The sequence below is a fragment of the Barbus barbus genome (assembly GCF_936440315.1).
Source record: "Barbus barbus genome assembly, chromosome: 21".
NCBI lineage: Eukaryota > Metazoa > Chordata > Actinopteri > Cypriniformes > Cyprinidae > Barbus > Barbus barbus.
This window is the reverse complement of record NC_136749.1, coordinates 11,660,556-11,685,006: the sequence shown is the minus strand read 5'-3', so window position 1 is coordinate 11,685,006 and position 24,451 is coordinate 11,660,556. Positions and strand designations below refer to the sequence as shown.

The 24,451-nt window shown below is 38.6% G+C and overlaps 1 protein-coding gene across 1 annotated transcript in view; it reads right to left on the bottom strand.

Moving 5' to 3' along the window:
- LOC306887674 (FH1/FH2 domain-containing protein 3-like) overlaps nt 1–24,451 on the bottom strand; it is a 171,265-nt gene that overhangs the window by 40,042 nt on the left and 106,772 nt on the right. The gene's annotated exons all lie outside the window — the stretch shown is intronic.

Below are 24,451 nucleotides of genomic sequence, written 5' to 3'. Positions count from 1 at the left end.
TTATTGTTCTTAGGCACAGGGATAATGATGGATTTTTTGAATGAGGTGGGAACCACGGAGGAACAAAGGGACTCATTAAAGATAGAAGTGAACAAACCAGTGAGCTGATCAGCGCAGGACCTCAGAACACGGCCGGTTATCCCATCAGGTCCGGCTGCTTTCCTGACGTTCACTTTCTTTAGCGCTCTCCGAACCTCATCCTTTGACATGGTCATTACAGGATCATCGCTGCTCTGCCTGCTGCTTCCTGACGAGCTGCCGCCGTTGCATTCGAAGCGGCCGTAGAAGATGTTTAACTCGTCGGCCAGCAACGGATTTGCTCTCACCTCCGCGGAGGATTTGTTTCCAAAGGGACAGATGGTCCTCAGTCCCTGCCACATCCGTCGAGAGTCATTGAGCTGGAAATGAGACTCAATTCTCTCTCTGTATCTGTGTTTAGCGGCTCTTACTGCGCGTCGGAGAGCATAGCACGATGCTTTGTACTCGCTCATATTCCTGGTCAGAAGAACCTCATTGTAAGCGGCAGTGCGTGTGTTAACCGCAGCACGAATTGTTCTGTCCACCCATGGTTTCTGGTTGGAGAATGTCCTTATCGTTATTGTTTCTGTAGCTTGCTCGGTTAGCGTGTTTACAAAGCTTAATGCTACATCCATGAACTCGCTGACGTCAGAAGAACTCGCCCGGAACATGTCCCAGTCGACGTCATCAAGAGCCGCCTGCAGCATAGCCTCTGAGTGGGAGGACCAGCGCGTCACTACTCTCTGCACCGGGGGATCCTGAACGAGCCTTTGTTTATATTCCGGTGTGAGGAAAATGGCGGCATGGTCCGATTTGCCAAAAGCCGGTAGTGAGCGGGCTTTGTAGGCATTCTTGAACTGAGTGTAGCAATGATCCAGTGTATTTGGTCCTCTAGTTGGACAGGATACATGTTGATGAAAGTTCGGCATGACCTGCCTGAGGCTGGCTTTGTTAAAGTCTCCCGCGATAATAAAGGCAGCGTCAGGATGTTTGTTAATGTAGCCGCTGAGCACATCGTGCAGCTTAGACAAAGCCAAGCCGGTGTCCGCCTGTGGTGGAATGTACACAGCAGTAACAATGATTGATGAAAACTCCCGGGGCAGATAAAATGGGCGGCAAATAATGGAAAGATGTTCCAGATGAGGCGAGCAGGAACGCGACAAAATGGAGATATTCCTGGGATCACACCATTTCTTGTTAATCATGAAACACACTCCTCCACCCCTGGATTTACCGGCCTCTGCTGTTCTGTCCATCCGAAAAACAGAAAAGTTATCTCTCGGCATTACAGCAATGTCCGGGACCGAGCGCGTGAGCCATGTTTCTGACAAACAAAGGATATTACAGTCCCTTATGTCCCGTTGGAAACTAATCCTGGCTCTAAGATCGTCCAACTTATTCTCCAAGGATTGGACATTTGCGAGCAGAATGCTCGGAATAGGAGGACTGTGAGCCCTTTTCCGGAGTCTATCTCGAATCCCAGCACGTTTCCCGCGGTGTTTCTTGATCCGTCGCCTCAGGGGGTTATTGTTCATCTCTGCGTTCCGAAGAATCTCAAGAGGCCACGCTGGATTCGTGGCTAAAGTGTCCTGGAACAGGTTGGTGTAGCGGTTTCCAATGTCCAAAAATGTTTCTATGTTATAGGTGATCAGTGCTGACGTGAAATGTGTAAAAAGAGAAAGTAAAAGTAAGTAAAAAAGTAAATTAAAGCTAAATCTAAGCGGAGCGGCCTGGACGGCGTCCGAACACAGCGGCGCCATTTTGAAGCCACGAATGCTCAGTTTGGCTGGGTGACCACCTCTTGGAAGAATCCTGGTTGTGCCAAACTTCTTCCATTTGAAAATTATGGAAACCACTGTGCTCTTGGGGAAGGTTCAGAAATTTTGCCTCGATACAATCCTCTGAGCTCTGCAGGGAGTTCCTTTGACGTCACAGCTTGGTTGTCACTCTGATATGCATTGTGAGCTGTGAGGCCTTTTATAGAGAGGTGTGAGCCTTTCCAAATCGTGTCCAGGTCCAAATCATGACTCCAATCAAGGTGTAGAAACATCACATCAATAGCTACATTTACATGCACACGAATAATGTGATTATTTCCAGTAATCAGAGTAAGTACTTAATCGCTTTATGATGTTTACATGTCAAGAGCAAAGCTCTTCACTCCCGTTTATGCAATTTCCATTATTCTTATTAAGAGAATTCCATTATTCTTATTGTCGCTAAGAATTGTGGTTATTTTTTTACTGATTTTATTCACATACTCCACTGTACAGCACAAATGATGGACTCAGAAAGAGCAGGTGCATTACTGGCCGCTGTTTTAATTTATTTACGCCTATTGCAAAACACTTTTGTATGGTTGTATTCCATGCTTCATCGTCAAATGTGATGGCAATTTGTTTGCCTATGCTGCCGTCGTGTTCTACTCGCTGTTTCTGGATGAGGGTAAGGAACAGAGACTGGTGGGAGCGAGTTGTGTTTTCCCCAGAAATGCAATGCTTTCTTCCCCGCCATCGTTGCTAATCTGCATATTTTGCAGATGTGCGTGTCAAGTCATTCATGTATGTCACAAGCACATACACACTTTGGCCAGAGCGGCAATACTGCAATTAAGCTGTTTACATGCCTGTATATTTCAATTAAAATTGGCGTACACCACCTAAGTTAATACGATAATGATATGTTTACATTAGGTAAAGTTTAATTGCAATATTGTCAAAATCTCATTATAATCGCATTAAAAGGGTGCATGTAAACCCACTAATTGATCAAGAGAAATGGGAGGCACCTGAGCTAAATTTCAAGTGTTGTTGCAAAGGGTCTGAATACTTAAATGTAAATGTGAATATGTAAATGTGATATTTCAGTTTGTACTTTTTAATAAATTACAGATATTTCTAAAACAGACATTTCTGTTTTCACTTTGTCATTATGAGGTACATAGTGTGGATTAATGAGAAAAAAATTATTTAAACAATTGCAGTATCAGGCTGCAACATAACATAATTGAAAAAAGTGAAAGGGGTCTGAATACTTTTAAGGATCAAAATGTTGCTTGACCTGAGATTGACACACTCTCTTTATTCCAGATCGTTGAAAGAAAGATGAGCCCTACTGGACTCTATACTCACACAATGAGGTCGTTTGATAAATAGCATACCTAAAGCGTGACTACATGTGTATACATGGACACAGGCTTTAATATGGAGTCCAAACTGCCTCCATATGCTCATACACTTTGCATTTTCTTTATTGATGCTTGTGTGCATCAATTAAAGCAGTGCATTAATATAGAACAGTGATTAAACTGACTTGGAACTACCTGTGCATTAAACGGTTTTAATGTATACCTGCCAGCCAATCAGAATTGAGTATATATATATTTGTTTTATTTATTTATTTATTGTTTTGTTATTTATTATATATACATTTTCTTTATAATAACAACATCAGGGTGGTACAACTTCATCCCTAAAAAAATATATTCATCACAGAAGATGACTATTCCAGTCAAGCAAATGATTTTAATGTATTGTAAATATTTTTTGATATTTATTCATTAATATTTATTATATAAAATTTGAATCATTTAAACTGAATAAATATTGTTATAAATACTAAATAAAAATAAATACTATATAATTAAATTAATATTGCTCCAAAATATTGGGCCTCTTTTAACCGAAATGCAACACTTACTAAGAGTTACAATTTCTGAGTTTTTCTATGAGTGGCCTGTCTGCTCCTCCTCATACTGTCTCAGTTCATCCAAAGCTAAAAAAGGATTTCATTTTGGTATAGATTTGATGAAAAAAGTTCATTTATATCTCCTGACCACACTGTGACACTAAAACCCATTTAGCAACACTGCTAAACCTCACTGTTTCCTGGCACCATCTGCAGCTTACAGCTCCGGATTGTACCTGAAACGATTCCTCTTAGCTGGAGCAGAGCCTGCAGGACAAATGCTGCCAGATTCCCATAGCAAGGAAGAGAAAGAGAGACCGAAGGAGAGCAGAGCGGTGACCAGGCTGAACTCTGTCTACTGCGTCTCCACATGGGAGAATGAGGAGTTATGAATGCACCACACGCAGGCCAAGATTCCCAGGTGCAGCCGTCTGGTGTGTGTGGCTGCTGGCTGCTGGACTGACTCTTCATCTTTTATCAATCAAGGCTAATTACTCAAAACATGTCAGTGACAACATTCCACATGAGTTTTTTCTATTCGCACACAGTTGTAAGACTACCGGAATGACATGCAGGGTCATTCCTACAGTTTGGTGGATTCTGGACTGAGTAGGATTGCTGAAAAAAAGATAAAAATATCAAGAATTGTCTTAGTTTTATCAGAAAAAACACAATGCTCAAGCTAAGGCTAGGGCATAATAATGCGGTCTATAGGAAATGTGGCCACCCTGTTACATGACATTTGTTTAATGAAAGAAAAACATACTATTGATTCACATTTAGGAAGAATTTTAACAGATTGCTTCTTCGAAATCTTCAGATTAAGTTTTCAACTTTTTTTTTTTACAACTCTCTTTTTTTGTTTTACAACTCTCAAACATGGAGTGCATCAGATTATATACTTATATAATTACAATGCAGAGTTTGTGATTTGATAAAGGTGCTAAAACATATTGTGCTCTTGGACATTGTTTCATACTTGCCAACGTTGATTTTTGCTTGCGTTTGGCGCTTGATAAGTGTTAATTTTTAGGTACATCTATGCATGAAAATCATGTGGCATGAAAGCTGATAAAATAAAATATGTCGTATCATTTCATGGGTACATAAAATCCACCAATCTGTAGGAAGGACCCTGCACAGCCGCTCGTTCACGTGGTGCTGCAATGTCTCCATCCCGTCAGAGTAGTGCACATGCACATTTTGTAATGAAGCACATCACAGATTGTTTGTAAAGACCTGATCGACCCTGCAGACAGACAGCCAAGGCATTCAGTGAGGGAGCTGCTGAGAGACAGGTGAGAGATATAATGAGCTGCTCTTCATATGCTTCACGGACCAGAACATTCCAGAAATCTCCCAACAGGATCGCTCTAACACACTGGCTCTGAATGAGAGCACAGGAGCTTAAAGCTGGCCATTTGGGGATCCCCTGTCTGTTTCTCAAGACTCTTATACTCTCTGTCCACATTCTTAACCATTATTTACTGCCACCCAATCCCAGATTGTATGCGCAGTGGCCAGAACTTGACAACAATCTGCTTTCTCTTTCTAACTCCTCATGGTCTTTTCTTCTGCACCCCTCATTTGTTTCATTTACATTTTAAATTTCCCCTAGAACTGGGTCAGCCAAAATTTGGACCTGTCTGTCAACGTGCTACATTTATTTTCACAGGGCTACAGGCCTTCTATCAAGGTCTTGCTCTCCACAACAAGCAAGGGAACTTTTAGTGCACTCAACACATTTCTTAATCCAGCGAAACAAAGTCTGGCGCAGTTATCGGTACTGTTAAAGTCAGGTATATTTCTTTTGTTAAACCACAAAGTAGAAACACTCTGCAAATGTTTCCACAGAGAAATAATGTGGGTTTTCTCCCCCACCGGACATGATAGACTGGTTGTGCTTTTGGGGCAGTCTGATGACGAATAACTTTTTCCCGTAAACTTTGACTTATTCTGACTTCCTTTCTTGTCTGATTGGGTTTTGATTTAACCTCCTAGTTTCCTAATGAGACAGCTTTATTACCGGTGCCCATTAAATTTCCATTAGGAACAGTTTCTGGATGTAGTAAATTCAGCAGGAGCTCATCATTACGCAATCAGCTGAATCCTGTGCAAAGCACTTGTGTCCTGTTCTTGTGGTACCACCTATGTCCGGTCACAGCTAGTTGGTATATCAAGGGGGCACTGATTCAACCAGGCATACTACTTTAAGTAAACAAACCCAAAGTTCTCCAAACCTCTGGTTTGAATTTATGTGCACATGTGCATAGTGTGTAATGTAAACAAAAAGTCTTTAAAAAGGTCACAATTATTAATTATACAGTAAAGTCACAATTGTAAGACATAAAAGTTACAGTCGAGTTGATATAAAGTTGAATTGTATGATAAATAAAGTAGCAATTACAAGAAACAAAGCCACAATTTTAAAGAAATAAAGACAAGGTTGATATGTAAAGTTTAACTTCATGCGAAATAATGTAGCAATTGCATGAAATAAAGTTACAGTTGTGATAAATAATGTCATAGCTGAGATGTAAAGTTGAATTTTATGAGAAATAAAGTCAAAACTGAAATGTAAAGTTGAATTTTACAAGAAATAAGTAGCAGTTATAAGAAATAAAGTCATACTTGAGTGAAATAAAGTCAAAGCTGAAATGTAGTTGAATTTTATGAAAACTAAAATAGAAGTTATGAGAAATAAAGTCACAACTGTTTCACGAGTTCACACTTACATATATTTAGCACGAGTTACGTAATGCGTATTTGGCGAGTATGGTAATACGTAGTTGGCATGCTGTCCTGTGGAAGGGGTCTGAGCTCGGGAATGGCCCAAACCCAGAGTATCCCCCCCATAGTATGGTGAGAACTTAGTGATATTAGTGGAGAAGGGGTGGTGGAGGGATGCTGATAGACCGTCAAATGAGTGGAGGTATGTCAGCTGTATTTATATCCATTGACTTGATTGCGTGCCACTTGTGTTTAATTAGGCTAAGTATCTGACGTGCTCCTCCCGAATTTTGCTAATAAAACATCATGAAAAGTAAAGTTGAATTTTCCAAAAAAAATAAAATCTCAGTTGCGAGAAAGTCGCGGTGGATATGTAATATTGAATTTTATAAGAAATAAAGTTGCAATTACAAGAAATAAAGTAACAATTATGATAAATAAACTCACAGGTGTGAGAAATAAAGTTGCGGTTGAGATACAACATTAATTTTAGAAGAAATAAGTAGCAATTACAAGAAATAAAGTCACAACTGTGAGAAATAAATTTGTGTTCAAGGTAAAAAGTTTCACTTTACAGGAAATAAAGTCACAATTAAAATTATATAATGGGAATAAAATAAAATTAAGTTACAATTGTCGAATAAAACAGTACAATATTATACTGAATTTTTGTTTTTATCTGGCAAGATATTACAGCTATTTGAAGAAATATTTTTAATATTTAATATTTTACATTTTTGATCACTCGATATAAAATTCAGTGTAGACACACAGTATATTTGCCTCTTTGACTCCTCCTGGTGTCCCACACCAGTAATTTTATTTTTATTTTTGAGAAGTGATCAAGAAACATGAGCCATATTTCTTGGACTATTTTTGTGGATGACTATGCTTTGGCACACTTAATAAAATGGAAAAACAAAGCAATCAGCAATCAGAAAGACATCTGACTAATTTGTTGAAATTCCAAGTAAACACAGAATGCTGGAGATCTGCAGGAACATTAAACTGCTGAAGGATGAGCCGTGGTGAATTGTTACGACACTACAGAGGATGCTTACGATGCTTCGCATTGCACGTATGATGAAACTGCACTCGGTAAGAGGTTGCAGTGTCTATTAGTCATTAGTGATACAGTTCAGCGCTAACATGGACAACTGAAGGCGGTTTGCGGCCATAAATCCAGCTTTATATTCTCACCCTGAATCATTCCAACGATAGATTGATCTTCCATACAGTGGCTGACTTCATGTTTTGGGCCAGAGCCAATTGCTCTCTTTGTGATTTATGCACATGCACAAATGTACGATCGTAGCCCAGGACGCATACATGCAAACATATGTATCTAAACACGTGTGAGGTCAAGGTTCAAATTATTGGCTTCAAAGTGGTGACACGTACTTATTACTACACCTCTGAGACATTATATCAATGGCCTACAGTGGTGGAAGATGAGAAACGTGAGACATCTGACGAAGGCCAAAGTGTTAGTGTGTTTTTAGCATAGCCAAGTCCTTGTGGTGCAAATAATCATAGGGCAGGAAACACCACACATTCTTCTGCTTTAACACCTGCACATGGTGAAGAAAAAGGCTAAATTTGAAATCTAAATGAATGCAACACATTATATGGTTTGTATGTATATTGCGTTGCGATGTGTGTTGACTAGCAATGCATTGGCCAATCAAAAACCTCCGAATATATCCTATCAATCAAAACGAGGTGGAAAAAACTGTCGGAGTTACAAGCTTGTGCAGTGAAGCATGAAAAACAGCAGCATGGACAACAAAACTGTTATTCAAATCCTGAATAAATTATACACAGAGAGTGAACAATGCGACAATATTAGAACGCTCCCGTTTCGTTATAATTACTCAAACTGCCACTCATGCGACTGTTTACAATCATGTCGCTTTCTACAGGGCACAATAAATGTTTTATTTACACTGTGTCTAGGAACTTGTTGATTATAATATGAACATTCTGGTTTTGTTGTGTCACTCGTTACACATCTACAACCGCAAATGAGCACTTTATCTTCCACATCTCAGCGGGATTGTAGTTTCATAAAAATTCATTTTTCAAGGTAAAAACGTTTTTTCTTCTAGCAAATATCAAGAATTCACAAGGCCCTGCATATGAAGGGGAAAAAATTATACTGTAGCTATGAATTAAGAATTTGTTCCCACAATTAAGTTAAACTGTGGCCGAGATTTGTTTTTATATATATATTTTATTTTAAGCTTTTTATAATAACATACAAAACTACATATTTAAACAATAGAATACAATAGAATACAATACAAAGGAAAAAAAAAAGGGGATGGAATGGGCTAGCATTGATTGTTGGAATAGAGCAGTTTTACATAAAAGTAGATTAGACAGGATTGAGGAAATCAAGGAAGGGCTGCCATACAGCTTGGAATCGACATTGTGATTTGGGCTCCGATAAACGTATACCTTCCAATCGTATAACATGGAACAACTCAGACAACCAGGTTTTGAACAAAGGGGCATCTGAACATTTCCAGTTTAAAAGTATTATATTTTTGGCAAGTACCATACTCAACAGCAGTGATTGTTGTTGAGAGCTTGAAAAAGTGTTCAGTACCTCAGACGTCCCCAAAATTGCTAGAATGGGATCAGGCTTCACAACCTTTTGAAAAACCTTTGAAAAAAAGTCAAGGATGCTACTCCAAAAATCAAACAAGTTAGGGCAAAACCAGAACAGGTGAGATAGGGTGCCCTCTGACACTTTACATCTATCACATATTGGAGAAATAGTATTGTATATTTTATTCAGTCTAACTTTGGAATAGTACAATCTAAACCTTAAACTGGATCAGCCTGTGTCTGGCATTTATTGAACAATATTGGATCTTACTAAGGCAATCATTCCATATTTAATTGGACAAGTCTACACCAAAATCCTTGGACCAAGCTTCTTTTAGGTGGTTTGTGTTTAGTAGTAGTAGCCCTTTATTGTCACTAGTCACAAGTACCAGCGAAATTAGCCATCAACCTGTCCATACATACACAACATACATACAATATGACAAGGGGGTAGACAGGACAGGAAGACAGGGAATTGAGGAATAAATACAGCATAACATGAGGAAGGGGGGAAAAAAAACCCAGACTATGCTCCTTTGGGAGTACAGTGTGAGAACAGGAAAAACACCCCAGCAACAAAAGCACATAATCAATACAGCATAAACACATGACTTTGCAACAGGGGAGGTAATCCAGCTCCGGCAAGCAGCCATCCGGTCCTGCAGCCATTCTCGGCGCTGGTCACAGACCCGCTTGTCAGACTGGCGGTACAAAGCGGCGAAGGCGATGGATCGGGGGTGGGGAGGTGAATGCATATCTGTATATATGTGCGTATGTGTGTGTGTATGTATGTAGTTTGTGTATTTGTAGGCCTGGAGAGCCGCCACGCTGGCATTCAAATCAAGTTGTCTCAGTCCGCAGATTGGAAGGGGGGAGGAACACAAGAGAGTCTCACTGCAGTGCTCTTCCCGGGGTTGTTTTTCCCAACAGCGGACTTGGACAAGGCCAGTGCTGGTGTAGGGGAGCCGAAAGAAGATAAGATTGCGATTGTTTGGTCTTGGGGCGAGTAGCCGCAATCCAATTTTCACGGCTACTCTCTTTGTCCATTCTGGTCTCCAAATCCATAAATTTTCCTTTGCAAAGCCGTGAGCTTCTCCGTGATGGTATCCATATTGCGGTTGCTGACCGCTCTGCCCACTGCTTCAGTCATGACGGGCAGCCTTGTGAGGCTTTGGACAGCTGTTCCCGTTTCTTGAATTCTTCGATAACCCAGGGCAAAGCCTAATCCAATCAGCAGAAGACCTGTTATCTTGGTTCCGAATAGGTAGATATCTTCAATGTCCTTCACGGAAAGAGCCGTCAGACACACGACCCGCCACCTCTCCCGTGTCCATCGTGTAGCCAGCTGCGAATGTTCCGGCAGGGCAGTCAGGTTCCCCCAAACCCAAGCTTCTCGTCGAGAAGATGGTGTCAATTGCGTTGAGAGACCAGTTGATCAAATCCATGATTTTTCAGTTTGGAGAGCAGACGAGACGAGAGAAAGTAAGAGAAAGCAGGGAAGGTAAGGGGGAGGAGAGGGAGAGAAAAATGCGTCCGCCTTCGTTGAGAGCCAAAGTAGAAAGTTTACAGACACTGGGAAGACATTAACAAATCGTGAGATCAAATGTCTAGAGGTTGGATTTAACATAATACTGACACAGAACAGCCAGAGCCACACACCAGCCAATCCCAGCGCACTCCCTCACCAGAGTTCCAATCACCTGCACCTGTCTCCCATCAGCACACTCATTAGGCTGGCTTCATAAGCAATCCCATCACCTCACTTCAATGTCCGGTCTCGCTTACGCATGTTTGGACTCAGTCACACGCAAGTCTTCTTTGATAGAATACTTACCTTTCAAGTGTTGTCTCCTGTACTTCCCTCCTGTGTTTCGCCAGTGTCCAATCCTCGTCCTCCATCGTCTCCTCGTCCTCCAAGCTCCGATTAAGTTCCTGTAGTGGATTCTCTCACCAGCTCCACTGTCCACGATCTCCTGGTTCAACTCCAGTATCCAGAAGTCATCCATCCTGAAAACTCACCTGAATCACCCGCTCATTCTGCTGTGCCCTTTAATAAAGTCTGTCTAACCTTCCTCTCTTCGTCTGGGGGTTCATTCCATCTCTTCGTCTGGGGGTTCATTCCATAACAAATACATTCATCAAATGTATTAGTCTTTGGTTGCAAACAAATTGTGGAATGACTTCTTTAACATAATGCCTTATTTGTAAATACCAAAAGAAATCAGATCCAAGAAGATTAAATATAGACTGTAATTGACTAAAGGATGCAAACATTTCATCTACATAGAGGTCCTCAATGGACTTTAAACCTTTGTTTCTCCATGCAACAAACGCCAAATCAAGTTCTGATGGCTTAAACAAATGATTGTAAGCAATTGGAGTATGAACAGAGACATAAGGCAAAGTACAATAACTTCTTACTTGGTTCAATATTCGTATTGAATCTTTTATCATAAAATTATTTCCAATAAATTTTGATGAAGGAGACACCTTTGAGAAGTTTTGGCTGTGGTACCCTGTGTGCGCGGTCAATGACTGGGGGATCAGAGAAATCCGCGAAGAGTTGCTTGATCAATTCTGCCACGAACTCAGTCGGTCTTCCTTTCTCGACCCCTTCTGGAATGCCGATAAGTCTAATGTTGTTACGATGTGATCTGCCCTCAAGATCGTTGAGTTTAGACTTCAGCATCTTGTTTTCCTTATGCAAAGTGTTCAGAGAGTCTTCTAAGGAAACGATTCGAGCCTCATGATCGTCTGCCCCTCTACTGCATCAATTTTGTCGCTCAACTCTTGTTGCGTTGCTTGCATAACTTGAAATGTCGCTTCAAGTTTGTCAAATCTTTCATTAAGAACACTAAGGATCTTATCCGAAATCTTCTCTAACATCAGCGACATCCCTTCTTCCTCCAAAGCAAGGCCCTCTGCTCGATCAGCCGGCACCATGTTGTCCGCTACGTTAGCAGACTGCTGAGATGATTTACCACCTTGCGGTGGTTTTTTTGACGGCATCGATGCGATTTGAACCTTTAGATGGAATGTGGAATGCTATAGATTTCGAAGTAACTTTTAGCCCAATCAAAGCAGGTTTAAAGACTATTAATTAAGACTTTTATCAACTTGGATGTGGAGCAGTTGTAAAACACGTCTACCTTCTACGCTGCTCCATAGCGCCCCCCCAACTGTGGCCGAGATTTAACTAAAACAAGGGAACGGAATTAGTACAATGTGGTCACAATTACCTCAAATGAGGGAACAAATTAAGTTGTGGAAAAAAATTAAATAAAAAAAAAGGTATTTTCATTCAGAAATTGAGTCATTAGTTCAATCATAGAGTAGGCATATTCAAGTTACTGTAAATATGAATTACATTTAATTATATTTTTGAATAAATTAACTAGGTTGACCATACATCCTCTTTTTCCCAGAAACGTCCTGGCTGCAATTTCTAAATTTCCTTAAATGTCCGGGATTTGCCCACCAACCACCAACAATAGTGTCACTTGCTTGCTCTACCAATACAAGACAATGATTTGCCATTGTTACTGGCACAGACTTTGTACCTAGGGATCACTATCAAAACCTCTGAGCTGAACTATACAGGGAATCTCCAATGGGCTGCTATGAATCACTGGCTCAAAAACCATTGTATGCCTGGCTCAGACAGCAGATGAGGGAGAAAACAACATCTGTTGAAAAGGAGCTTCACTTCATGTTTTCTTGTATGTTGCAGCCAGCCAGGAGATTAAAGTCTGTATTGAAGAGCAAGCGAATGGAAATATTTGGGTTTCCTCAGACAACTGAACTAGCAAGCTGTAATTATCAATCACCACAAATAATTTTCTGTAAAACTGAGGGAAAAAGTTTTCTTAAAATCATGTGAATGTTAAATAGGCGCAGCCAGATTCAGCAGAGTTTACTTTTTTGAGCTCATTTTGGTTAGAAGTTCTTGAAAAACAATGGTAAGGTGTACTAAACAGCAGAATAATCAAATAAGCCAAAATATTAACAACCAGATACTTTGTGGAAATCACTTGATTCTGCGTGCACAGATTCTGTGTGGGCCTGATGTTAAGGAAAATTTAGCACATATGCTAACACTGTGTCTTGCTACGTTAAGGAAACTTTCAGGCACGTGGTGTGGGTCCGTCAGAATGTAGGTCAGTCAGATGGGGCCGAAACAAAGCTAAACTGAGGCTAACCTTCATAGCTATGACAGCGGCTCTGGATCTTAAGTCACACTGACTTAGACGCAGCCTTCCACAGTGTTCCCAACAGAGTAAACAGACTCCAACAGATGCTAAAAAAAGCGCTGCTGCCACACACAGTCCAGAGAGTGTCAGATGCCCTCCTGTTCCAGATGCATGTTTCCAATCACCACACTCTCTTTAATCAAATCAGGAAGTTAATGGCTTCACGGGATCATTAGAACAAACTTGTGTTGAAAGAAAACAAAAGGATAAGAGAGGAAGTCTTATTTATTGTGACTCTACACTACTTTTCTGGGTTGCTCATGCTTGGCAAAAGCTTATGTGTAATTAAGTCTAATGGTAAAAATAGATGGCATTTCTGGTAAACACTTTATACAGAAAAGAACTTGACCCGTGTTATTCATCACAATAATATACACACACGGCGGAAGTCTTTAATGATTAAAGATTGTTTCTGCTTTGATGCTCTGGATATTTTTCCATCGATTCACGCGAACGCCATCTAAACCGCAAAGGCTGACGAAAAATTAAAAGAAAGAACCCATGATGTTTTTATTGAAGAAGGTTTATGTTTCGATAAGACAAGAAAGGATACTTTGAACCCTTTGGGAAGACTGTTTTTCAAAATTCTAAAGAGACTAATAGGTTTTTTGAAAAGTCTATTGCTCTTTTTTTTACTTATGCAATTACAATGAAAGGGGACTGCAGTTTTTAAGATTCAATAAAGATTCAAATATAAAACAGTAATCTCAAATTGTAATAATATTTCATAATATTACTGATTTTTTGATCACATAAATGCAGCCTTGGTGAACATAACAGACTTAAAAACATTAATAAACCTTACAGACCCCAGACTTTTGAATGGTAGTGTATGAATTACATTTAAATGATTTTTTTAAATAAATGAATCGATTCAGACAAAACTGGTGGAACCACCAGGACCAGTATCAGTAAATGTTATTTTTACATTCAAGTTTATGTATTTTGATTTGTGAATAAAATCATCATTCATCATGTTTCTGTGAACCGGATGAACAATTCTTTCAAAAGAAGGATTCATTCACAAATTGAACAATGCTACGGTGCTCCTATCACCCTGCAGGCCAAGACTGGTTGCCCACTGAAGCTAAGCAGGGTTGAGCCTGGTCAGTACCTGGATGGGAGACTTCCTGGGAAAACTAGGTTGCTGTTGGAAGAGGTGTTAGTGAGGCCAGCAAGGGGTGCTCACCCTGTGGTCTGTGTGGGTCCTAAAGCCCCGGTATAGTGACAGGGACACTATACTGTCGGAAAAAAAGCACCGTCTTTCGGATGAGACATTAAACCGAGGTCCTGACTCTCTGTGGTCATTAGATATCCCATTACACTCAATGTAAAGAGTAGGGGTGTAACTCCGGTGTCTTGGCCAAATTCCCTCCACTGGCTTCTTACCTAATAATCCCCATCCACTTGTTTGGCTCTATGACTCTCTCTCCTCTCCACCTGTAGCTGGTGTGTGGCTGCCGTCGCATCATCCAAGTGGATGCGGCACACTAGTGGTGGTTGAGGAGAGACCCCCCCTCATGACTGTAAAGCTCTTTGGGTGTACAGCAATACACAATAAATTGCTATATAAATGCCTCATTCATTCATTCCTAAGGAGACATTGTGATGGAAAAAAAAAAGAGATTGGAGGAAAAATTGTGTGAATGAACGCAAAGGAGAGCACAGACATCTTGTAAGCAAATGCAAAGTTTTTTGAGAAAATAAAAGAGTATTAAAATATATTTTTCCGTCTTATTTACTTTTTATTCTGTGAAAAATACCCTAAATTTGTCTAATCCTCACAAAACGCTATAGTATGCTTCTGAAGACTTAGCGCACAAGTAATAAGGACAACTTTTATGACACTTTAACGGTGCTTTTGTGAAACTGTTGCAACTTGAAAAATCTAGTTCACTTTTTGTTTTTGTTGTTGTTTGTAACTGCAATAAAAAAAAAATGACCAATATTAATCAAAAAGTTTTTTTGTTGTTGTTGTTTTCCACGAAAGAAAGAAAATCAAACAGGTTTGAGAAGACATGAGAGTGAGTAAATGACTACATTTTCATTTTTGAGTGAACTGTTCCTTTACGAAGTGTTTGAAATGCGATTTGAACCTTGAAACTATTAAGTCACGTGTTCTGCGAGCAGTAGAGAATCTGCAGTGGTTTGCTGTGTTTGGCAGCTGCCCAACAGGTCTTGTTTCGTCTGTGCTTTGGCTGTGTGATTATAAGTCTTGGAGAGAGGGGGAAACCCTTCAGCAAGGCTCATAGGAGGCCTGGTGCAAGGGCTGGACTGCACTATTTAGGATCCCCTCCCATACATTGACATTGACCTCATGAGGCCATCATTTCTCAAGAAAATGTCATCTCTACCAAGAACTGGGAAAGCCTTCATCTGACACCTAATGCATTACATTAAAATTTGCCTATCTCTGTAAGCTAGAGTATAGAAAAAATAAATACTGATCCAAATGACCTTGAAATTAGAGGGAGATTCTTAAAGTGTGCTATAAATTTTAAATATTCAAAGAGAAATGGAAAGTTCTTGAAGGCTATAGGTGAGTGTATGTGGAAAAAATGTGCTCCTGGGAACTTGTTATGAGAACATGGAGCTGGGTTCTGTTGTTGCGGTTGTGCCAGTTCTGGAGATTCCCTGCTGGAACACCATCTAGACTACTGCATGAGAAAAACCTCCACCTATCCGGTTAACCATACAGCATATGTATATGACAATGGAGATGATGGTTGAAAAATTATTCACCCAGTTCACTAAAAAGAACCAGTTCAAAAGACTGATTCATTTGCAAACCAGACATCACTCCGGATTGTCTGCTTTCAGGCTACGGATTACAATGTTGTTCAGTTTCTTGCACAGACAGATTATTTAGCTTAATAAGAACTCAATATATTGTCAGGAGCCATGGGTATGAATTTTGGGTGAACTATTCCTTTAACGCATAGCTAACTAAAACTAATGTTATAAAATTGACAGTTCCATTTCTTGATTATAATTGGCTAAGCTACTGTAAAATACTCATGCTGTGTTGCTGAAGTACATTGCTGGGCTGAAGAATTTAAATTATTGTTTTGCATGTTTAAATGATTAAATGTTCAAACATTGTTTTTTAAATATCTTAGTTATTGACAGACCAAACTATGAATCTTTGTCTCTTTTTCTTTGTTTAACATTAATTATAGTGTTGTGTAACTAAATTTATATTCCATTTCAGTCAAACAGAGTAAAATAGACTGAAATTAATGAATATGGCATGACAAAATACTGACTACATTCAAAGGATATTTCTGCCAAAATGGCAAAACTGCACAAATTCACACTGGCGGTCACTTGTTTGTAATAAATCATATTGTGTGAAACACACTGTACTATGCAAACAGAAATCTAATTTAAAGTCAAAATGTAGCTACTTATAGTGCTGTGCGATCTTTCAAACAATACAACATACACAAATATCATCAGCATGAATCTCTTTTCCATAAACATCTCTGTGATAGCTGGACAGGGTGAGGGAGACTTAGGGCTGGTAAGGGAGCAGTTCTCTGGCCCTCACATGATTTAAAATCACCAAGAGTCATGGCCTGATTCATCTCTGTCTCTCTCGGCCAGGTTCAGGCTACAAGGCAGCCTCAGTTAGTTTAGTGTACTAACAGGCATGTCACAAGGACTGGTCTGGTTTGGGGAATGTTTGGTTTGGTTCAGTGTAGTTATTCTTAATTAAATCTAAAACTATTTTTTTATGCTAGCTGAAATTAGGAAAAATTAGTGTTTATCATTATTATGAGCACAATGTCAGTATTTTTTCAGTATGACTTTCTTTTTTTTGTTCTGAACACAAAAACATATATTTTGAAGAGGGTTTAAACTATTTTTTTTGTCCATACAATGAAAGTCAATGGGGTCCAAAGCAAAACTGAGACATTCTTCAAAATGTATTTTGTGCTTCATAAGATAAAGAAAGTCCAACAGGTTTGGAATGTCATTAGGGTGAGTGAATAATTTTTTTTTATTATTTATTTTATTTTTTGGGGGTGAAATATCCCTTCAAGTGTCTCTAATATAGATGTTCTGCACCACCCAGACACATAAGGCCCTTTACTCACTATCACACATTTTACAAGAAAAGCTTTTACGTGGACACTTAAAATCAATTTAATAGCATATCTATCTGTAAACCACAAGGATGGTGATTTGAGGGCAGATCTGGCTTTCAGGGACTCTAGGGAGTTAGAAAGATCGCCATTGATGTTAACTGCCTACTAGTGCACTTTGTAACTCTGTCATCAGAAATGGAGTGATAAACATTCTCATGCTCTCTTCCTGCTAATTTCACCTTCCTTCGTTCACTCATAAAATTTATCTGGGCTGATCTGCCGCTTTGGTGGAGTCCAGATGGTTGTGGGACCCCAGGCTCAGCCATTGTGATGGGGTTATGGGGGAAAAGCTCCCTCAGGTCTAGGAAAGGACAGCAGCCACTGAGAGGCCTTTTGCCCCGAGGCGCACGTGTGAGGGGCGTCAATCACAGGGCCGAATTCAGCTCACAGTGGGACACTAAATGGGGAGGGTGTGTGTGTTTTAGTAGGGATTTTATATGGGCCCTGAAAGTTCTGACACTTCATATCCACGATCAAACAACACTGGACACATTCCCATTCTGTGTGACTACTAATGAAAGTAGTCTGATTGTATATATATTTTTTTCTATTACAAATAATAATAATAATAATCTTGTCAAAGTAATAATTTAATTTAAATGTAAATTTATTAAAAGTATAAATAAATGCTTACATAAATACATACATAAATATGTAATCAATCAATCAAACACTGCTGTTCAGAAGTTTGAGGTTGGTTTTTGAAAGTCACCAATGTTCACCAATACATTAAATCTGATCAAAGATTTATATATATATTTTATCAAAAAATACAGTATGAATACAGTATACTAGTGTTGTGAAATATATGCATTTTTTTTAAATAATAGTTTAAATATTTGAAAATGTAATTTATTCCTGTGATGGCAATTTTCAGTATGAAAAAAAAAGAAATCATTCTATTATGCTGAGTTGGTGCTAAAGAAACATTTCTCATTATTATCAACGTTGAAAACAATTGTGCTGCTTCATATTTTTGTGGAAACCACAATCCGCTTTTCTTGTCATGATTCTTTGATGAATAGAAACTTCAATAGAACAGCATTTATTATTTTTGGTAACAATGTAAAAGTCTTTACAGTCACTTTTGATTAGTTTCATTTCTGAAAAGTATTGATTTCTTTTGTGTTTATACTGCATATATTTGTTTTATGTTTTTATAATAGTTTACAGATTTTCTATGTGGTCTTACTGGACCGCACAGTATATACCTGGTTAGTATTATACATTCAGCCTGTCATGTCGATCTACAAAGTTGAATGTACTCAGCCGTCTTGATTTTTCATGGACAGAGCAAAATAGGATCATAAGCGTGCAAATGTTTTGGACAGAGCACAGAGTGTGTTAAGAGGGAAGGTGTAAACCCAGATTTACACTGTGGCATTGACCCAACTTCTCCATGTGTTTTCATGCACTTGGCTTGGAGTGATGGCGCTGAAATCTCAGGCCTCTAGTATTCCTATCAACGATCCCCCAGGTGCTCAAAGCAGCCAACAAGAGCAGCCCAGCAGAAGAGCAGCCTTATCTCACCACGATATGTCATTCCCCCAAGAGAAGATGTGGATCTGCATAGACAAATGCATGTTTAAATGTGTGCATGTGCTGCATTTGTACTTAAAAATAGAGAGAATGGCACTAGCAAAGGCAAAGTCATAGGATTGATTCCCAGGGAATGCATGAACTGATAAAATGTGTACTTTGCAAAATAAGTCATTTTGGATGAAGGTGATAATGCACTACACAACTTTTAATATCTGAACAGGCATCATTCACTTGCAGACTTGTAAATGGTTACAGAGAAAACTAGGCATCATACACTAAACGACTTGAGGATCATACACTAACAAACTTCCAAGTTGTTCCAAACGCAACAACCAAACACAACAAACAAATGCAGAAACATGTACCTCATTGCTTCGTGACAAATGACAAATTGAAACAATATTGTATGTGTGCTTAATCAGTTCAAAATATCAGACATTTGATATCCTCCGACTGAATGGAATCATAGGTCTGAAGCTAAAAAAACAGAGTGAAATTTGTGAATTCTGTCAACTCCAACTTTGGAAAATTTGCAGACTGACTTTGACATTTGACAACTATCGTCAACTTTTTCCAACTGTAAATGGTGGGGGAAAAATTGGGCAAAAGTTGTGTAATATATTCCAGCCTTAAAAGCCTACAATTTTCTGTTTTATTCTACATGGACCCGGGTGCCTCATTGAGGGCAGCCATTTTGAGATCACATGACCATTTGGAAACTTGCTTTATTTTTAAAGGGTCAGTTCACCCAAAAATATGAAAATTCTGTCATTAATTTCTCATCTTCATCTCATTCCAAACCCCTAAGATCTTCGTTCATCTTCAAAACACAAATTAAAGACAGGGTAGGTGATTAGCTTCAAACTTCAATTTTTTTTTTGATTATGCTGGTTGAAGGTCTCTTCACATCCTGATAGCAATCACTAAGTTAAGTGTTTTAAATTAAGATCTCAGATTTCATCAAAATTATCTTAATTTGTGTTACAAAGATGAATGAAGGTCTAACGGGTTTGGAACAACATAAGGGTGAGTAATTAATAACAGAATTACATTTTTTTGGGTCAACTATCCCTTTAAGTTTATTAGATACTTTCGCTTAGATATATATATATATATATATATATATATATATATATATATATATATATATATATATATATATAAGAATAATGGTTGACTGAAAATACTGCATTTCTACAATGGCATCAGTAACCAAAAACCGTTTGTGTGCTACATCCACACCACTAGGTGCCAGTATGTGTTAGATGGAAATGCCTTATCAGCCAGCACAACATAAACTAAACTGCTGAGTGGAGCTTTAAACATGTTAAATGTCACCAAAACTTTCAGTCTACAAACCATTTTGGTTATTTCCATATTTAGGTGAAAAAATAACACATTTTCAGTGTGGTCTGCAGTATACATGTGTGCATGTTCCCCAAAAGAACATTGGAAAGAAAAGATCACTGCAGCGTGTGTTTCTTCTTCTAGTCATGAGAAACTAGGTCATCTGTGAGCCAGGTTACAGCCATGCTGCAGAGAAGAGAGTCTACAACAGCAGCTCTTTCCCACAGCCAGACCAATCCACTCCAAACAAACAACCAACTCGCAGAAAAACACCAAAAACAGAGACAAATGAAGTAAACAAAGTGCAAATGAGCGGGAATGGATTGAAGCTATCATTTAGACACCTTGTCATCATCACCATCCTCTTGATCTCTCTCACTGTATCTCTCATTCTCTTTCAGTTTCACTCTGTCCCAGATGGGAGTTTGGCATTTTAATCAACTGGATTGTTTGTGTCAATGTGGTTTCAAACCTATAACCAGGGCACAAGCACTGACTGCAAGTAAACACACTGAAATCAGGTCCCACCAGGACAATGCAACTTCATTTTAACTGTGTGTTTTATATCGAAACTAACTTAGCTGTAAATATAAGCATGCACGACAAACCTTTAGAGAAGCATGCAGGCTCAGGTTTGAGATAATTATGGCATCCTGTTACCCAAAGGTGTGCTGAGACTTACTGAGAGTCCATAAAAGCATAGCAGCAGCATGAATCATATGGGTGTGGAAACTAGGAAATAAAATGTGGAAGTCTAAAATGGAATAGCCATGCTGTTACTGCCTATTTCACTATATAAAATACCTGAAAAACTTTACATTGAGAAAAATACTTTGACGTTCTGTAGGGAAGGTATAGCATAACTGTTGTACCAGTCGTTCCTTCAAATGCACAAAATGTATTTCCATTTTGGGCTAGCTGAAATATTATACTATGGGGAGTAATGTGTAGCTTTGTTTTTGTGTTATAGAAAGCCGCTGTCATTGCAGACAGGCTGTAAATCATACAGACTGCCAGTAAGTCTCAACATGCAGATTTAGTGTTTAGGTGTCTGTCGTCAGTCCCTGACCCTGTAAATACAACTGCTTTGACTATAAACAAGCATTAGCCAGTAAAGAAATCATTTTGAGCTCTCCCACAGAGCATGAAGACTGAATTCATGTAGCTTTTTGCTCCAACAAAACAATCAAAAAACATAAACAACCATTTAAAAGTTTGGGGTCAAAAACTTTCTGTTTCTGACAAAAAAAAAAAGAAAAAAAGATTGACACTTAGCATACAGTTTAGATTGGCGGTATGGTTCTGTTCTGGATAAAAACTCTCTGCCCATCCATGCAGCCTGTCATGAATGACACAGAACAAACAGCCGAACAGAACAAAAGATATCATTAATGTTCTAAATGACATTTTAGTGTATTCACATCATTCAAGATAAAAGGAGTCTGATTCGGGAAAACAAGGACTATCAGAAAGCCAAGTCCTGACTGAGATGAAAGGTGGAGCTGGGGATGGAGAAGGCTAATTAGCTCATGAGCAAGCGATAAAGCTGCTGAATAATACTGAATAGACCTTATATAGGAATGCTGTGATAGGCGTCGTATTCCTATAGGTAGACGTGGATCAGCTGAGAGTCAGCTGGTGCAAACTTGACTCACATGACCTGCCAGAACTAATGTTATGCTTGCTTTATTCAGCAAGAATGCACATTTACAATGTTACAAAAGATTTATATTCCTATTTCTGAATAAATGCTGTTCTTTTGAAATTTCTGTTCATCTAAGAATCCTGAAAAAAAAAATATCATGGCTTCCACAAAAATATTAAGCAGCATGACTGTTTTTTAACATTAATAATGATAAGAAATGTTTATTCTAATTAAGAACCAAATCATAATCTTGCAATGATTTCTGAAGGATTATATGACACTGAAGACTGGAGTAATGCCTTCTGAAAATTCAGCTTTGCCATAACAGAAATAAATTACATAAACGTTGCACAATATTACCATGTTTATTGCATTTGTGATCAAATAAAATGAATCCTTGGTGAGTCTGAAAGCCTGAAACTTCTTTCAAAGACATTTAAAAAAATCTTTAAAAACAGACCTCAAACTTTTTAACTTTTTACTGTTACATATAATAGACAGACAGACAGACAGACAGACAGATAGACAGATAGACAGATAGACAGATAGATAGATAGATAGATAGATAGATAGATAGATAGATAGATAGATAGATAGATAGATAGATAGATAGATAGATAGAATGGAATTATTGACTTATCTGATTATTGACTTATCTGTTCATTACTTGGAAAGATGGATTGATATTGCTGATTGAATATGAATTATGTGGTTGATTTCTGTTTCTCATGAGCAAAGAGACTTGCATGTGAAGTCTTTGCATTAAAAATGGCATAGCAGAGCTGAAATTTTGAATAATTGCTCGGTGACCATACATCCCATCAATCCCATAATTACACAACATCCAACTAGCCACAGACCCTTTATGCATTCAAAGTTCTGGGATTTAGTTTTTACTAGAGAGATAAAAAAGTTATAGCTATTCAAATTGAGGAATAAAAATTATAACAGGCCAGAGCAGCTTACACTAGATTCCTAACAATGCATCCAGTAAATACAGTACGTCATACGGCTCTAATGTAATGTTCTGCTTTTGTGTATTTGTATACACATTTGTATACACACAGACGCCCTGCCACCCACATGCATAAACAAGCTTTTAAAAATGGAAGCTGATACCTTCAAGCTTAAACATACGAGTATACCACACAATTATGCTTCAGATACCCAGATGTAACCACTCGTGTGGTTTTCAAAACAAAGCAAGCACAGAAATGCACCATCACGCACACCGTTCATTGACCCCAATAATTGCCATTAACAAAGACATTGTTCCTGGTTGCCCTGGCAAATTTATTCTCCCCATGCATGTGAGGTGAAAGGTCAGGCATGTTAACAGGCCACTAAGAGCTTCCTCTGCCTGGGGATGAGGTTGGAGGCCAATGGGGAGGTCTAAAGGGGGCTGAAAACCCTCCCCAAGAGGTTATCCGTATTTCACAGCTGACTGCGAGAGGGCAGGGCCCACATGCTTAAGCGCCCAATAAAAAGGCCAGGCAGGATGTTGCAGATCATAAACCGAATTTCAGCAGCCCCCCTGTCACCCCTCCCTCTGAGGAAAAGAAGACATTCTGATGCTTTATTGCCAATTAATAGTGCTGGGTTGAAAATGTTTGGTGCCTAACTTTAAGATTTCTTGTGCTATAGTAATTTAACTCCTTGCGATGTGGTTTGGATGTATAGGTGTTTGGTACTGTGGTATAGTGTTAGTGGTTTGTAGTCACATCACTGGGAGTTATAATGTGGTATAATGTAAAGAAAGTCACAACAAACATTTCAGTGAGCACTAATTCAAAACCATATAGTTAAAAGCATTTACCATTATCATTTTAAATCTATTCATTTTATTACTGTTTTAAACTTAAGTTTAAAATTACGTTTGTAGATATATACAGAATTTTAACAATATATTCACAATTATTATATAATATTAATATCATAATTATTTTAATGCAGACTAATTTCACAATCGTTCCTTGTACTGAGACTCGCAATCTCTGTCTTAACATAGATTAATAAATCAATTAAATACAATTCTAAATATTGGTTAGTTCAATTCATTTCCATAAATCAGCTGAAACGTTCCATTTGAGTAAATCAATTCAAAATTCTGATTCAGCTGTTCATTTCAACTGTCACTCATAAATGATCAGGGAAGTCCCTGGTGGACATTTTCTTATATTCGAATGTTTCAATAAAAACATATATAACTGTTCAAAAGTTTGGGATCTGTACGTTTTATTTTGCTGTGTTTTTTTTTTTTTTTTGGGGGGGGGGGGGGGGGGGGGGGGGGGTTGAAAGTCTCTTATGTTCAATAATAGAGCAAAAATACAGTAAAAACAATGTGAAATATTATTACAATTTAAAATATATTCTTTTAAAATGTAATTTATTCTTGTGATGGAGCAATGTTGAATTTCCAGCAGCCATTGCTGTCTTCAGTGTCACATGATCCATCAGAAATCATCAAG